Source organism: Dromaius novaehollandiae, chromosome 3 (genome assembly GCF_036370855.1).
Source record: "Dromaius novaehollandiae isolate bDroNov1 chromosome 3, bDroNov1.hap1, whole genome shotgun sequence".
Taxonomy (NCBI): domain Eukaryota; kingdom Metazoa; phylum Chordata; class Aves; order Casuariiformes; family Dromaiidae; genus Dromaius; species Dromaius novaehollandiae.
Window position 1 is genome coordinate 93,494,678 of NC_088100.1, and position 12,277 is coordinate 93,506,954.

The following is a 12,277-nucleotide window of genomic DNA, read 5'->3' on the forward strand; positions in this document are numbered from 1 at the left end:
TGCTCTTTTCTCAGCGCTGCAGCAGCCTGGCATGCCTTTGAGTCAGAGCAGTGTGCTTTGCTGACAGAGGCAGGTACCACTTGCAGAGAGCAGGCAGGGCCCCAGAAGAGCCAGCTGAGCCGGCTGCTCTCTGTGCAGCAGCAGAGAGAGGGAGGGAAGGAGGTTCATTAGAGGTGGGGCTACTTTGGCTTCCCAGGGTTTCCTCTGTCTGCAGGCGCTCCCTGCCTCCTGTGGAGCAGGGAGAGGAGTGCTGGGATTTGCTGCCACATGAGATCAGGGAGACAAATAATGTCAGCCAGTTAAACAGAAAGGATTAGACAGTATTCTGGAAAATGAGCCCAAACCAAATACCAAAGGGAACAGGTAGGGATGTAGTTTTTACGATCCTAATCCAATGGCTGTGGATGCTGGGGAGAGCAAGAAGAAGAGACCACAGAAAGTGGTCAGGCTTATGTACTGCCCCTCAGTATAACCTCAAATTGTCACTGTCACTGTTGGGATCTCCTTGTAGGGCTGGGCATTGGCCTGACCTTAACAAAACCTGAACCGCTCTTCAGGAAGAGAAGGACTAAAGGAAAAAAGGAAACAGCGGAGACCACTGGATGCAGAGAGCCATGAGAGATACAAGATGAAAAGTGTGTGGATAGGGAATGGGGCTGGGGGGACACTGAGTGGAGCACCCCCACAGCACCCACTGCTCCTTGCAAAGGAGATGATGAGGGAGCTGGAGCAGGCTCCATGGTCACCAGGATCTTCCCCCCGCTTCGTCTGGCTGAGATGTGAGTGGGCAGTGAGGCCAGGGCCGGGAGGAGGCCAGTGGGGGGGTCCTGTGACTCAGGCTGTGGTTGGGAAGAGTGGCACTGATCTCTTCCCCGAAGAGATTGTGCCATGCTGACTGCCTATGCTAGTGTAACTGTTTCTGCGCTAGGACCCCTGCTGCCAAGGCTGTGTCGAGTGAGGCAGTGGAGAGGGTGGGAGCGGAGACCCTCTCCGCGGACTCTGCCAGCCAGCCTGTTGGACATCAGCAGGGATGGACGTTTATGATGGACGCCTTGTGTGCTTTGAGCCACTGGCACGGTCCTTGGGCAGGAATCCGCTGTGCTGAAATGGATATGCTGGGAGCGTTGGCACGCAAGGCTTGTCCGCATTAACTGCAGGGGATTCATTCAGTACATTCCCTATGCTATTTGCCATGAGCTGGGGCAGGTGCTGGGCTGCTCAGGGCATGTCCCTTGGCCAGCAGGCCAGCTCCTTCCCTGGCTGCTGAAGCGGCACTTCCTACCCGGGAATTTGATCCAGTGATGGGACCAGGGCTGTTGCCCCCCAATGGGGGTGGCTGGTGGTCCTGTCCCACATGCACTAGCAAGGTGGTGGAAATAGTAGAAGCGTCTTCTGACACCAGCTGTCAGGGTTGGGTGATTCTGTCTAGAGTGAGGCAGACTGATTTTGAATTAACCCTATTGTGCAAAGGTTGCTTGCTGCGGCAATGTGCTATTAGCTCCAGTGGGAGATATCTAGTATCTGCATCACACAGCCTAATGTACAGGAGTGACTGTAGGAGTACAGTGCAGGGATATGTTGTGAATATAGTGCAGGAGAGAAGGAGTCTGAGTGCTCAGTGTTGAAAGTTACTCTCCCCTCAGGACAAAGTGTTTTTTTCATTCATTCTCACTGCTCGAAAAATATCCCTCACATGGCTGCGTGTGTAGTGAGGAAAGGCTTGGTCTTTTGTGGGTGAGAGAGTCTTCTTCATTGCCATGTAGCATATTTACCACTGCTGCTGACACGGGGCTGGCATCCCACAGACCTTTCCTCCTGAGTGATCCCTTTTTGCACTGCAGTTTGCCTGATGCAGAGCAGGGCACTCAACCCCGTGGCCTGACAAACTCACCGGCCAATTTAACTATCCCCTTCCTTGAGAGTAGAGGTGTGTGTGCAGGGAATGCACCTAATCCTGAAGAGTCTAAGCATTAATCTTTGACAAAAAAAAAAAAAAAAAAAAGCTAGTGGTGGCAAAACTTTCTAAATGCTGCCTTTCTGAATCTGTAGACAGGGAGCCATTCCAGCATGTCTGTGGCTACTCAGAGCTCGTCTGAGTTGCTGGAGGCAGAGTGAAGTTTGTGCCGATCAGTTTTGTTATACAGAGTCCTGTAAGCAGCTTGGGGGGGGGATTCAGAATAGAGCCAGGCTTTCCTGCATCACAGACCCACACCGCTTCTCTGCTGGTCTCTACAGCAGAGTAATATGAGACCCAAATATCCATCTCGTGGTTGCTTCCTTGGTGAGGCAGAGCTGACACTGGAGCAGCAGTGCACATCAATACAATCCCTGGGTCTGTGAGTGAATGAGGAGGTATGTGGAGCAGCAGTGCCCAAGCTTGCGCGAGGCTGGCAGCTTACTCAACTCTGGTGGTGTGTAGGTGCTGATATAGCAACCTGTGCCTTGGTGCAATAGGGATTTCTGATGGTGGGAGGAGGTGAGCTGGATGAGCACGTGAACAGCAGGGGGGAAGAGTGCAGGGAGTGAGTCAATGCCGGGGAGTGGGTGAATCAGTTGAGGGAGGAGTGGGTGGGCCAGGGCATGGATGGGAACAGTTGGGCCACATTTCACGGCGGGGAGCTGCCATGTGAAATGGGGGAAGCTGGTGAAGAACGACCCAGCAGCAGGACGCCAGGGTGAGCTTGCATTTCCTGAGGCCGCTGAGACTGAGTCTTTGACCTCTCTGAGGTAAGAAGACAGGGCTGGGAGCAGGCAGTAGGGAGCTGGCAGCACCTGGTTGCCCACAGCGTGGATCCTGCGTTGTTGTTGGCACAGGGGCTGCAGTGCTGTGTGTGAGGTACGGGCAGTGCCACTGGTACGTTCCTGCCCCTTCCTTGCTATGTCTTTCCAAGCACTGTTCCCTAGCTGTCCTCACTGGCAGATAGGGGGCTGCTGCCAGTGCCAGCAGTGGTGGCACCTGGGTCATGTATTTGCCCAGGGTTACCTTGTTAGCTAAACTTGGAGTTGGAGGATTTTGTGGCAGCTCAGAGCAGTCATAGGGGTTTTCCCTGTCCCCTGCAGCAGAGAGAATGGCCATCTGGGAGTTGTCCCCCCAGCAAAACCATGCTACCATAAAGACCCCGCATGCAAGCAATGCTCTTCACCTCTTGTGGCACACAGTGGGTGTGGAGGCTTCACTGCAGAAAGTCCTTGATTGCTCAGTGAGGAGAAGCTGTGTGGAGGGGATGAGACATGAGAACAAGCAGAGCAGGGTGGATAGTTTATAGATGAAACTCCTGTTATTGGATTGGCCAGCAATTCCTGGGGCCTACACCTGAGGATGTCCTGTGTTCCTGTTGCTAACGTGATGTGCTCCAGGCAGACCTCTTGACTCAAAGTCTGGCTGTGACTGATCACACATCAAGCTGTGGCTGAGGCTTTTTGGTAAAGCCACTGGGACAATCGTCCTTATGCCCATTAGGCAAGGTAAAGACAAGGAAATTGATCCAACCTTTTAATGTAAGTGCATATCCTCTCCCACATATGCTAGCCTCTTTGGAGCTGGTAAGTGTAATGGATGGATCCAGGAAATGACAAAGAGGAAGGGAGCCAGAGGGTCCATTACCAGTTTCGTAGAGTGGAAGGTCTTTAGCTATTTGAGAGCTGGAAAGCAATAACTTTCTCTAAGAGGGAGAGGAAAATGTGAGATTCTGAAAATGAGCCTAGCATCAAGAGACAGCTGGGCTCAGCCAGGAGGGAGGAATGGAAAATGCGGTGGCTTCGGGAGGAGCCAAGAGCTGGCGCCGGTTATTTTGCCTGGATGTGCTTCAAGACTCTGATCTGCCACCATATGGGTATTCAGTTCAATAACATCCTTGCATGCTCTAAAACTCAGGGGCCTGTTCTCAGCTGCTCGAGAGGGGATACCACCTTAGACACCAGAGTAAGTCTCCAGAATTTAACAGCCCGAGGAGATGCTTATTTCTTGCTCTCTGTTGCTCAGGAGTCTAACTCCTGGATGGTGTCTCAAATGTTAGAGATACTCATGTGGGCCTGGGGTTTGTAGATCCATAGGGCTACAAAGCCCGTATGGGCTTTGAGACCCATAGCAAACTTTATTACACTCGCCTCTGCTCACTGCTGAAGGATGGCAGTGTATAGTGCTCAGCATTCAGATGTCCTTGCTTTATACTGTCACTGAAATCTAACTGTTCTCATGGGTGCTGAGTAAATGTAATAACAAAATGATTGGCCAGAAGGGAGCAGGACTGGAGTGAGCAACTGGGGTCAAATTTTCACCAGCTTGTCAGAGGAACGCCAACTGGCAGGGTTGCAGTCCCTCCACAGGAGATGGGCACTGCCTGAAGAAACTCTATCAAAACATTTTAACAGCCAACAGCCCTGTAAGGAGCTGCTGGAAGAGGGTCATAGGAGCTGCTAGGAGGCTTTTGGAGACCTTATGTTAAACCTGTTTTTCAACACCTCCTCACACTCCATGCTTCCAAATCCTGGAGCATGCTAAAAGGGGCTAAAAGGACACGAGCTCTCTTGTGTGGTGGATCTAATCAGTAGTGTTCTCGCCCTTTCATGGGAAGATCTATCTAGAGCTTAAGAATCTGATTTAAAAAAATGCTGAACATACCCTTGACTCTGGTTGCGTTGGAAAGGGAGCTGCAGGTGGTCAGCTACTTTGCAGCATCCAGCCCTACATAACCCTCCCCTGGTCTCCTGATCTTCCCATGACAGAAGAAAGAGCATGAGCAGCCTTGAGCTCCTGAACCCCTTGACTCATCTTGTCCTCTGCTTCCAGTGAGTGAGCGCTCAGTGTTAGTAAACAGCATGTTATAAATAGGCAACTAATGCTATTTTGAGAGGAGTTTTGCATGCTGTTGAGCACAGACATAGTAGAACCTGGGCCTGGAAGCTGTGAGCTAGGCTGTCATGCTGGCAGGCATGTGGAAGTGATCCCTCAGGAAGGGGTCTGCTTTGGGCATGGCTGGGAAGCTGCCTGAGTGCTAGCCCTTCTCCACCTGGCCCTGGAAGGGCATCCACAGGCTTCCAGTGCTAGCAATGTAAATGGGAGCAAGGGAAGGCATTAGAAGAGGAGACTTGAAAACAACTAGGATTCAGGAGGAAGGAATGAAATACATGTAGTTGTTTTTGGCTACAGTTATTCATGAGGGACCATAGGTACTTTCCATGGAGACAAAAACACTGCAACTAGCAGTAGTGGGGTAGAACTTACGGCTGAATACCTCTCAGCTTCCTCCTGTTGAAATAGTCCCTGACTCTGTGACTAGGGAGAGGCATGTACACCAGCATCCAGGTAAGACTCTTAAAAACAAGCAGACAACTCCCATGGTCTGCTTTACTTTGCCCTCTGGGAGGCCAGGTGGAAGGCACCATACATACATCCATTGGCATGTGTCATTTTCAGAGCAAATGCTAAACCTAAAACATGGCTTGGGCTGCAGAGTTCTGATGACATGCAATAAGCCAGAGTCAGCTGAAGGGTGTTTGCATGACATGGAGCCCAGCAAAACTCCTTGCACCAGGGTTAATCTTGGTCCCAGCATTGGCTGGCACTTCTAAAAGGACCTGTCCCCCTGCCATCTGGGCCCAGCACTCAGTCCCCAGTGGCCATGCACAGTGGCTGGCACCACAGCCTCAGTGGAGGCCTTATTTCCGTAGTTCGTGATTCCTCGGAGGTTTTGATTGGGATGCCACTTAGATGGCGTAAGAGGAAGGCAGGCTGCCAGGTGTGAAATTTCAGCCCTCCTGCTTACTTATGGGGTTGTGGCAAGATTACAGTGACAGGCCTCAAGCATAAGCAAACAGGCAGGTTGGCAGCAGTGGGACCAGCCATGTAGAAAAGGCTGGAGGAGGTGTTACCTTCCTGCATCCTTGTACTTTTCCATTTGAGAATGTGGAGGAGCTAAATATAGCTGGGACAGAGAAGGTTTGCTCTGAAGGCTCCAGTCCTGCTAATGTCCCCACATGTTCCTCTTGCTCAGACTAGCCTTTCTTCCCCCTTTGCTCAAGGCAGCTGTGTTCAGAGTGGACTGCTCCCCACTCCATCCAGAGGTGGTCTCTGCCCTGCCACTGGCCCCAACTCCAGGGGCCACCTCCTGTGCTGTGAGTATTGCCTGAGGTGAGGCCACATGTGCCACTCCTGCTTCCTCCTCCTCTGGGCTTCTATGGTGGTGAGGGAGATAGATGGTAGAGGAAAGGGGAAGCCATTTCTCCTGTAGAGCTTAGCTTAGGAGTTCTTGCTTAGGAGAGGGCTGTGACCTCTGCTGTCCTTCCTAGGTTGTGGAGGGTGAGGAGGGGATGTTCCTGTCAGGGGTTGACTCTGTACAGCACAGAGGGGATGACATGTGGCTGTGATCAGAGGAGGAGCTGTGAGTTGGCATATCTGGGAGGTACCACCTGCTAGGATGATGTTTAGCAGGGGGTCTGTGACTTTACCTCCTCTTCCTCTATAAAATAGGAGGGAGCGATTGGTAACTAATGCCAGAAGGGCCACGTGCTGACAGAATGGAACCCTGGGCATTTGCTTTACTGTTCTCCTAGGCCAGTAATGGGCATGGAAGGGAGCACAGGGGAGTGCCTGGGAGTCAAATGAGCAGCTAGGGTTATTTAAGAAGCTACTGAGCTTTCTGGTGCATGGCAGTGGCTTTCAAAGAGGAAGCAGAGTCTGAAAGCTCTCACAATTTGAGGATTGGAGAGTTTGCTCAGTCTGCTCCCTAAATAAGCAGCATTGTCTGAGATTAATCCATGTTGTCCGGGTTCTGTTTTAAGCCAGGTAGACCTAATGCTGCCTAGCACTTTGTGTGGAATATTGGGTTGGCTCCTCTGAGCTGATTGGGATGCACTGGAGGAGCTAAGCAAAAGGCATCCTAGGAACAGACTGACCCAGTGTGTGAGATGAGGTGGCATGGCTGTGCTTTCTCCATTGATAAAAAGCAGATTGTCCTAGTAAGAGAGTCTTACCTTATTTCCCGCTTGTAGCACATGTCTTTCTGTGACATGATCTGAAAAAGCCGATGTTAGGAAACCTCTTTTCCAACACATGATAATGGAGTTTGCCATTGCACTTGGCAGCTGTGGGTCACCTTCCCTGGTGAGAATGCAAGAGGATTTCTAGGTGATACGGCTGTTTGGTGAAGTTCTGAGATACTCTCATGCTTTATGCAGGATACTTTTTCAGAATACCCCGTAGCAGTGACAGAAAGATAAAGGCCATGTTTGTTGTGTGGCAGTGTTTGCCAAGAGCCAGATAAGCCCTGACATTAGTACTGATGATCTGCAGCAAGTCTGACAGCAAGGCTCAAGTGTGCGTCCCGGTATGCCCAAACAAGAGAACTAGGATGTCTGAATGTGTGTTGATGTAAACAGGAAAAGTGAGAGTTCATCATATAACAATTGATGCTTGTCAAATTATCGAGTTTATAAAAAATAGCTTTTTTTTTCCCCCCCGCCTCCCTTCTACTCTAGACAGTTTGGACGCTATGGGAAGCAGCCATGTTGGAAGGAAGGAAATGGGGGAGTGAGAGAGTAAGCTGGGATGACAGGGCGTGGGGATTTAAATATTTGGCCCTGATGGGACAGGAACAGAGCTCTTCAGCCTCTCGGGCTGTGAATACAAAGGAGTTCCAGAGCAAGGAGACCACAGTACCTTTCTTGCTGTGGCTGTATCCACACTTGGGGTTTTTGGCATAACATTTTCAGAAAGATACTGACCAAAGGGACTTTGGAGCTCAGCCATGAAAACAATCAGAGGCTGAAAAGGTATGCTTGAAAAAATGACAGATGTACAGAGCTTAATTTCAAGAGAGCAGAGAGGCAAGTGTGTGAGATGTCTCCTGACAGCAGGAGGTTGAAGAATGAGGAGGGGGAGCAGTGTTTTGGGAGAGGCCACCAGGAATGGGAGTCATGAAATTAAGAAACAGAAACGGGAGAAAGGACATGCTTTGAGAGTCTTCTGGAGCCATTTCCCCATGAACAGAAGGAATTTTCCCAGTCTAGGATCATTGTTTAACCGCTCAGTATAAAATGTACCATGGGAATCTATTACTCATCACCCCAGAGAAGTTTTGGTTAGGCTACTTGATCTTTGCTCCCTCTGCTCTGAGATGCTCAACTAGGGCAGGGTTGATAGTACACTTAAAAAGTGTTCAGAGAATGGGCTTGGAAAACATTTGGTGATTGCAGGGAAAGCAGAGAACAGTGCTCGAGCCTGTCCCATTTTAGGCAAACACTTTAATTTAGCCATATACTTAAGACCTGATGACTTCAGTGAGAGCATTTCAAGATAAGTATGTACTTAGGAGCTTTCTGGAGCAGAGGTGATTTCTTTTGCTTGAAGATCCTTGAATGAATATCTTAACAAGCACTAGTCCATACCACTGCCAGAGCTAGATTTCCATTGGGAGAAATATTAAGCAGTAACCCCATCTGAGTTATTAATTAGTAGTTAATCTCTCAAAATGCTATAGTCTACTAATAGTTTTTATAGTCTTGGTCCTGTGATATGTCTGAGAAAGCCAAGGCACACTTCACTCCTACAGTGAAAATTCAGGAGGAATTTCTTGCTCTTCTATGTTGCGATGTATTGCAAGCCTCAGCTACAGCTTTGGCAGGTGAGTTACCATTTCATGTAATACACATGGTGTATTACCATGACATGACATGTTACCATGACACACCAGATCCAGAAGTGAGATATGGACCACTATATTTACCCTCTTTGGTGTGTGAACCAGCAAAGAACAGATTTGCTGTCTGAAAGGGCTCCTGGTTGTCTTTGGGGTCCACTGGCTACTCTTTATCTGGGTGTACTGCCCCTTCTGCCCACCTCTGTGACACTGCGTTTTTTGGGAAGGAATGGTGAAATAAGTGGTGGTTTTGGCTCCCATTTATGTGTAAGGATCAGGTTCAAGATCTGCTAGCGGGTGTTTGTTCCTCAGGCCTTGTGCTAGGAGTGCCCAGAAATTCATTGTGGTTTGGTTACTTAGAAGTCAGGGTGTTGCTCTGAGTCCTCTTGTCCGTTCTCACCTGCTCCTTCCCCCAGATCTTAAAGCAGATGCTCAGAGTGATGAACGGATTGAGCATGGCAGCAGAGGCAGTGGGAGCAGTGTGGTTCTTCTGAGCATGGTCCCTCTTGCGGCCATGTCTGCAAATAAGTGGGGAACTACCTGACTGGAGCTGCACTCTGTTTAGGGCAGTGCTTTCCATGGGAAGCAGCTGCCAGGTGCCCAGGCTGCCTTGTGACAGCCCTAAGCCACAATGCTTTGATACTCTTGGGCTTAGCACTGGTGTTCTCCAAGGACAGGACTGACTCAAGTGCATGGAAAGCAATTGCTGCTGTTCTCCTTTTGAGATTGCAGCCTGGGGGAGCGGAGTCCAGGGTGTGCTCCAGCTACCTGGCATCTTCTCCCTAGCAGACATATCTGAGGTGCTGCCAGATGCCCGGTATCCACTGTTCTGTGCAATGCTGACCTATGTGGGGTGGAGAGGCAGAAGGGCCCTTCCTGACTTCACCCCTGGCAACCCTCGGCACACGGTATTTGATGTGCTCAGTGTTTCTTCTGGTGTGATCTCAAAGCTGTCTTCAAGTCAAGTTGGGACCTCGGTGTTCCTCATAGGTTTGAGCCTACTGCTAGCCCTGGTTTCAGCCTGGGGCTGCAGGCAAGAGAAGTCCAGATTACCAACTGACAGTCTTTGCCAAATTTCCATGGGTTTGATATTTCCTCTTGTGGAGCTGTGCTCCACAGATAAGCACAGTGACTCAGAGTGGCTTCGCCCAATTAAAGTACTATTTCTTTGTTTATCCTAACACTGAAAGGGGATTCCAGTTGACCTGAAACTTGCATTGCTGAGTCTTGCCTAAAATTCAGTGCCCTCCTTCAAGTTTAAGCAGCCACTTTATCTCACACACCTTTATGTGAAGGTCTGGGAGCCAGGCTGCTTGCCTTGAAGTATCGCTTCTGTGTTCCTGGTCTTGACTGGATGCTGTCATCTCTGTACCTAGGGCCAGACTGATGCTTTGTTCCTTGCATTCCCAAGCCGGGCCCAGCTCCTCTTGCCAAGCACCGCAGGGTGAAGAGAGACCGTTGAAAAGAACAGCCCAGTCGGCATCTCTCAAGTGCTGGTGGCTGGCGCAGGGCCCAAAGTCCCCAGCCTAGTGCATGCAAGTAACTGTCTGATATAGACCCCTGCCTCAGCAGTCAACGGTAAGCAGATCTACGCTGATAACTCCTAAAATAATAATAATGAGGTATTCCAGCCTCAGTCTTCCCAGCAGGCAAAAGATATTGGGGAGCAATTCCTTGTCTGTAGTGCCATCGGGCATTGTCAGGACTAACAGTCTGCAGAAAAGGGAGGGGGGCATCTGCAGGTGCTGATACCCCATGCAGGGTCCAGCAGTTCTGTCTGTAGTAGTGTGGATGAGGGCTTGGGGAGAGAGGCAGTCTCAAGGCTGTTTGATGTCCCTCTCGCAATGACCCTTGTTATTTATTTGGTTCCTTGCAGAGCTCAAACTTGTTCTCTTGCAGCCTGTGCCCATGGGCTCTGCAATTCCTCTCCCTCTCCATCTTCCCTGTTAGAGTGGAGTAGCTGCTGGGGTGGAGTGCATGAGGGAAATGGTATGCTCTAAAGTCATGTTTTTTCCAGCACCACAATATCCTAGCTTGGACATCCTTGCGCCTGAGGTTGCCCTCCTGCTCTTGGTTGTACCAGCGGGTTGTCAGCCCTCGTGCTGTGCTGCAGGTTCGGCAGCGCTGTTGTTGCTGGAGCTCTGGCTCCTGTTAGTCTTTCCCCAGCTGCTGCAGGGTGCCGGTTCATAGATGCTCCTCTGCAACTGTCCTGGCTTATTGGCTGCATCCTGACCCTTGGCTGAGGGAGCCCTTTGCTGATGTCAGCTGCCCTTCAGAAACAATTGACTACTTTTCTCCTCCTGCTTTGACTGCTGAACCTCCTATCAGGAGTCATCAAAGGAGCTGGACTCTGTGTACTGCAGGGCTGTGGTTACGTTGACCTTTTCTCTGTTGCCTGCCTGTGTTGCAGGTGCTTTGTAGACTGACCCTGCAAGGCAAACACTGCTCTACAAGCACAGTAAGGAAGGTGAGGAAAAGGTGTGAACATCCCCTGCCTGCAAACTGCAAATACTTGGAGTTGCAGACTGCTAGTCTATATCTAAGGGCTCCCCAGAAAGGGATCTGCCTGTTTGTTATGGGAAAGGTGCAGGTGTCAGGTTTTGGAGTAGCTGTTCTCACTGACTTGGAGAAATAGCTTCTGTTGCAGGTCATGCAGCATCCTGGCTGGTTGCCTCTGCAGTTAGCAGCACCCCAGAGCCCATAGGGGAAACCGTTTCCCTCCCAGCTTCTTCTTTCTCCTTCCCATGTATTTCCTGCTGGTGGATCAAGTGCGAGGCAGGAGTGCTGACCTCTGTGAGCAGGGAGTCCTTCCCTGCTAGTGCCAAACTTCCTCACCTCCTGATGTGCGGGAGGGTTTTTCTCTCCACTGCTAAGTGTAATTTCTAGGGATGATGATGTAAGCAGCCTGTGTGCCCCTTTTGCCACGGTTCTTGAATTGATGCGGGGTTTCAATTATCTTGAGTCTCTATGGAGCAGCTGCTAAAAGCATGGTTATGAAGCTTTTCTGCAGTACCACCCAAGAGATGCTTCACCAGCCCTGCACTGAGTGTTGTCAGTGCTTAGAGCAGGAGGATGGGGCAAGAGCAAAGTTTATCCCCCACTGACCTCTCTGAGCTGCTTGCACCCTGTGGAGTGGGGATGCTCCCAGGACTGATGCAATAGGATATCTCGCCAGCAATACGATATCTGCAGGAACCAGCTGCAGAGCCCTGAGAGCAGCAGCTTTGACAACTCTGAGAGAGGTTCCCTGCTACTGTTTGGTGACTTACATCATCAAGGATTTCCTTGGTGGGAAGTGCTGATCACACTGTATAGGTAAGGGCTTGTAGTCCTGCCCAGTGTATTTGAGGGCTGTGCTGCAAGAAGGTAAAGATTCTTGTCATGCAGACATGGGGAGCAGGAAACAGGCAATGTGACCTTGAGAGATTAAGTCAAAAACCTGGTTTTATGAGCAAGATTCTGTATTCAAGAAGAAAAACTGGGTGGAGATGAGAATACACAGACTGTGAAGGCTGGTAGGGGGACAGATATGTAGCATGAGGGAAGGCAAGTATTTTAATACCCCTGTACACACAAGAGGATTAAGATTGGACATAAACACGAAGCTCTAAAATGAGATTAGCTTGCTGCTAAACAAGGGG

The 12,277-nt window shown here is 50.1% G+C and overlaps 1 protein-coding gene across 2 annotated transcripts in view; it reads left to right on the plus strand.

Annotated features, from left to right (window-relative positions):
- TMEM63B (transmembrane protein 63B) overlaps positions 1 to 12,277 on the plus strand; it is a 59,330-nt gene that overhangs the window by 11,961 nt on the left and 35,092 nt on the right. Inside the window, exon 2 of one of the 2 annotated variants that reach the window (XM_064509514.1) lies at positions 10,013 to 10,214. The exons of the other annotated variant lie outside the window; for it this stretch is intronic. The gene's annotated coding sequence lies outside the window, so the exon portion shown is untranslated. The remainder of the gene's footprint in view (positions 1 to 10,012; positions 10,215 to 12,277) is intronic. 2 annotated transcript variants of the gene reach the window in all.